Raw genomic sequence first — 5,674 nt, 5'->3', positions numbered from 1 at the left:
GCTCAGCTTTGAGTTCTGCTGCACTCAGTCCCTCTGCACATCCTGTCCTCTTTTATAAAGACCCACTTTGCACATGACGGCAGGGAGGCTTGGGTCTGAATCGTCGTGCAGCTCCAACTGACTGAAAAATATGAAATCTTTATTTAAATCTATTCATTAACCTCCCTCCAATGTTGGTTGCGGTACGCTGACATATGCCATCACCTTGGGTTTTTTTGCCGGCTGGAATTGCAGATGGTGTAAAGAATATATTTCATGTACCTTCTCTGTACCGCAGCAGGAGGGGCAAAATGACTGTCAAGGAACATCAGAGAGGATGGGGCGATAACGCTGTGTCGCTGTTACTCTCCCACCTCTTTTCTTTCCTCCCTGGCCTAACGGCATCCATTCTTCCTTATGTAAATGTCACTATGGTGCCTTATAGACCCCACAACATCCATCTCCCAGTGGAAATGCCACAGCATCAGCACCACTGTGCATCGATCCAACGCTGAGGCTGCAGCGCTCCAAAAAAGGGGTCAAGAAGCCTGCTGGTGTTTCCAGGAAAGGTATTTCGGTGTTGCATTGCGTACCAGACACGGAACCATGTCAATTTCAAATGACCTCATAGAAGCATGAAGAGGAGGTAGTTGATAAGAATAAGGTGCACAAAGAGAAAGACATGGAGACAAATGCAGTGAATGGAGAAAAAAAAATCCTGATATCTATTTTTCATTCTCAGTACACAGTGTGTGAGGGTGCCTGTCGCTCTGCACGATAAGGAGTGGTCCCGGTTTAGATTAATGGCCTGCTTACAGTGCAGCACGAAATCAGCACAGATGTTGTGCGCAGAAAAGATGACTTTGCTGACAAGCAGTGTGTCCTTTCTGTCAACAGGAGAGACTCCCGGCCCCTACTATTACACCGACACCCCCACTGAGCCGTATCACGCTGATGAAAATCTCTCACCTCTGAATTTAATCAAGGTATTTTCAGTTATTTCTTGCTCAAACTACCTGTCCCCTCCTCTGTTGGATTGTCCCCACAGAGCAGCACCAGATGATTTCATCAGGCTTCTCAAAGGGATACCTTGACAATGGTCTTGTTATTAGTTAGCGGTGGTTTTCTTCACGAGGTGTGTGTATGTGAGTGGAACAATATTGGCCCCTCAATCACCTAAATGACAGGATGGCTGAATCTGGGCAGTAGGAGCAGCCAGCTGCAAGACAGATTTAACTTAAGTGAAGGACAAATGTTGAAACTTTGTGCATATGGTAACAAGTGCTCGGGTAAATATAACACTGTTGACAGAGAGTCTTTACAAATTGTTGCATGCATCTCGAGCCCAGTTTTCTCGCTAGATCTTATCACCCATAATTTTAAAACCTGTCACGTCTTCTAGGTCTCCCGTCATATGTAGGTTCAGTTTATTACACAAATTACAACAAGGAGCAGCTATTCTAAGATCTTTGACAGGAGGGAGTTGTGGGAAATCTATATAGAACTAATTGGCGTTTGAGTTATATATGGATTTGAATTGCATCTGGCACTGGTGGGGTTTCAGTGTTGGGTTTGATTAAATAGCTGGACCTCCTGTTAGACACAGTTGGGCTGGCACCACTTGTCTGTGCTTATTGGCGCTTCTCCTGGGCAGCTCTTCCCTCTCCCATCTGGCACCACCATAACTGCCAGTAAGCTTCTCGCACTGTTTCACTCTGTTCCACTGTCTATCTCCCACTATGAAGTTTCCTACTAAGGACTGCCTTGATTCATTGTTTCACGCTGAGACAGATAGTGTGCAGTCTGACATCGCACAGAGCTGCTGCAATATTCTGTATTTCTGAAGCATTGTTCATTCCTGTTTTCTATATATTTGACCACAATTTGCTTCATTTGTCTTTCAAGAGCCCATACAGGGGCTGTAGTCCAGTTCTGATAGCTTCAGTAGAGCTGATTTTTCTCTGTTCCCTGAGAAGACGACGGTGAGTCATAGAAACTCATGCTGAGACTGCAGGTATTTCCGACAATTGGGAATTCAGCGAGGCACCAGGATGCTTGTGGGAAAGGACACCTAATGGTACAAATTACAGTGATTTTCATCGGTAAGAGTTGCAGTGACAGTGTGGATGTGCTGAGACAGGGGTACATGTGGAAAAGAGGTGGGAAAAAAAAAAAGAAGTGCAAAAGATTGCCTCAAGAAAAAGAACAGAATGTAAAAACATAAATAAAACCAGCAACAGTCCAGTATCACATCTTTTCCACTATTAAATAAAGCAGCATGTACAGCTCATCAAGTTCTTCATGGTTGTCTAGCAGCACCGTTGGCATCTACTGCCTAGCATTTCCTCAAACTTTCTCTTTCCAACATCAATGTTGTCACAAACGCACACAATAAGTGCCGCAAGCTGCTCCTCTCTCTCAAGTTTTACTTTGGCACAATAAGGGTGAAAAACAAAGTATGTTTCACATTTGTGCTGTGAGATCCCTTATGATTGCATCCAAATAAAACAATATTTTTAATGTGCCGCAATGCTTCGTTTGTGTAACACTGTTTAGTGTACTCACCAATGTGTTGGCTGGACAAGAACCCTCAGGAGAGAGAAGGTTGTTTAACCTGAGAGCGACAGAAAAACGACAGCTGTGACAGCTGTGTGCATATGCCTGGCTTTAGCTGCAGAGAATGAGTAAAAAGTGAGTGGCACCATTTTGGAGCAAAGTAACTTCCTTGATTGCTTGCACAGAACTAGGAAGCTATGTCATCAGTCAGAGGAGACAGATGTCAGAACAGTAGGTGCTGAAAAGAAAGACGAGTCTAACTGTTGAACTTTAGCAGGGTAGATGTCAAGAAAGTTCCAAGTTTTAGGAATCTGCTGCAGGGTTGCAGAAAATGCTGTATAGTTTTAGATTAAAAATATATTTGGGGGACTTGACGACATCATTACACTGACTGTGTAAGAAAGAAATGTATAATGTGGAGGGTCAAACATGCACGAACTGGTGTTTTAGTAAGTGATTGGAAAAAAATCAGGCTTTTTTTGTGTCATTTTGGATATTTAAAAAAAAACAAAACAACAACAACCAACAAGCTAACATTTAAAGGGGTTGTTGTTACAACTTTGATATTCAAGAGTTGAATGTCTACTGTTGTGTCATTTTTTGGAATTAGAAGTATATTGACTTTGTACATAGGACAACAACAATGAAGTCATTCTGTCTGGGTAAAAATTAAAATGGAAGATGGCCATCAGGATAAAGTAATGGGATAGCTTTGAAGTCTGCAGAACCACAGTAATGAAGAAAGAGATGCCCCTTGATTGTAAAGTGTATGCAATAATGGCTAAAATGTTAACTTGTGCAATTACTCATTCCCACCTTTGGCTTGGGTTCAAATCTTGCCTCGGCCACTCATTACATGAATCCTCCTGCACAAATTAAGTCAATAACAACTGAATCAATTAAATTGAAATAGATGTTCTGTTTTCCTTTCATTCCTAGAGGAACAGAGTCCTTTAGTGAGATTTCCTCTGAGTTCTGTTTTGCATTGTGACTCAGCAGTCCAAGACGTCTCCCAGGAGGAGATGTTTTGGAGACAAGAGAATTCCTGCATTTACCGATAAAGAGCCGTTGACTGCTTGCCGCACCTTTGTCATCCTGGCTGTCGGCGGAGCATTGCCTCTGTATCGAAATCTAAGAAGTGACTCCCCCACAAATCTGCACACAGTACAACAATCACAACTTGAGATGAGTGCCAATCATGACAGCTTTCACGTGTGCAGAAGGGATGAAAAAAATAAAAACTCTGCTCTAACCTATCATACCAGAGAGGCTGACAGGCAGACATAATCTCCCCAGGAGTCTGAGCTCTGTGCTGTGGATGAGGGATAAGGGGAAAGGGGGGGGTGGAGTGCCAGTGGTGGATAGATGGATGGGTGGAAGCATGGATGGATAGAAGGGAAGAGTGACAAGGGGAGGGCCGCAGTGGTGGAGGGTTCTCTAATGCCCTCGTGCTCTTGATTTGAGATAACCAGTGCCTGTGTATTCATCCAGTGTGATGATCACACACAATATATATACACACAAATATAGATACGCAGAAACAAATAAAAAGAAAAAAAAAAGAGATACAAATACATCCACATACACACTCTCACACACTTGTCAGATAAGACAGCTTTGCATCAGGGATCGCTGCTCACAAGCCTGAGACCAGTAAAATCCCGTTCGAAAATCCTGCTGCTATTGATGCCAGCGGGGAGTCCTGTGAACGGCACGGCATGCGCCTACACTTTGTGTGTGATAGAACAAGCGAGAACTGTCATGGCCGATAAGGAGAGGCACTTTATCTCTGGATCAAGCCTTATCCTGATGAAAACCAGCCATCTATGAGGGCACGCTGACATTTCATAGGCAACAGTGGCTCTATACTGCACACCGTGGGACAGATGTTGTTTCACAGCAGCATTCCAGGGTTCATTTTGCCCTTGTTGCTGATGACAGCAAATGATCCCAGGAGGGCTGTTTGATATGCACATCTGAAACAATGTGTGATACGCATGTTTTTGTTTTTTTTTTAACTCTCAAATACCACAAAGCATGTATTGTATACTTGAGATTGAACTCGAAGAAATGTGTCTGTGTTTGAATCCAACTCGCCACCTTTGCTCCATGTTGCTAACCTTCTTCAGATCTTTATTGTTCTGGACTCTGCCTATCATGCCCCCTAATAAAGCAGAAATGTCAAAGAAGTAAAGCACAGGTTACTCAATTTTAGTTTACTTTCATGGCACAATACCTCCGCATTTATTTCAATACACTATATTCTCTGCAATTATTCTATCATCCCTCTGAACTGAAGATAAGGACGTCAAAGAAAGACTGGATTAGAGGAAACAAAGGTCACAAACAAGACTTGAATTTCCAATCCTGATATATTTTTTTCTTTTTATTATGACACCAATGTGAGATAATCTTCCAAAGTACGTTTGCCTTTTTAAAAAATTATTATTATTTCTGTGCGCATAGTCTTCAAGCTTCAAGCTCTTCCTCTTCCAGTTAATGCTAACTGACAAAGTGCCACAGCTAACATCAGAAGTTTCAACTGGGTTTTAAGTTTTTTTGATGCCAACTCTTACAATTATTTTTCAGAACATGCTTGGCTTTATCACTTTCAGGAGTGTTTTAATCCGGTTCCTGGGAGAGGATTCTTTTTTTTTTTCTCAGCTGCCAGAAGTGTAAATGAGTTGGTAGAATTCCTATTGTTTTCTTAAAGTGGCAAGTACATCATTTCTGCACCAAATTTGGAATTTAAAAATTAGACTTAACTCTTTTTATGCACTTTATGTTTCTGTATGAGCAGTTTGTAGTGTTGACTATTAATCTTTTTTGTATTGCTTGAAACTGACTTTTCTGTGATTTTCAGGAAAGCATTTTGTGGCATAACATTTTCTGTAGGCCTGGTGAGTTATGAATATATTTTCATCCTTGTTCTGGCTGCAGTCATTTGACATATTGCACAAGCAGGATGGAGAAAATCTGCTGGCAATTGTCACAACTATTTTTGTTTTGTAATTAGACTTCAACAGCATCCCACCTTGCAAGGCAGCTGGATTATCACAAGATTGTCATCATGAGAGAATCTGTCTCTCATGATCTCGGGCTTAAGGCTATGAGTTTGTGGCTGATTCAAAGTTCGTCT

The sequence above is a fragment of the Stegastes partitus genome, unplaced genomic scaffold (assembly GCF_000690725.1).
Source record: "Stegastes partitus isolate 25-593 unplaced genomic scaffold, Stegastes_partitus-1.0.2 Scaffold23, whole genome shotgun sequence".
In the NCBI taxonomy this organism is placed as follows: domain Eukaryota; kingdom Metazoa; phylum Chordata; class Actinopteri; family Pomacentridae; genus Stegastes; species Stegastes partitus.
This window is presented reverse-complemented; position numbering follows the sequence as displayed.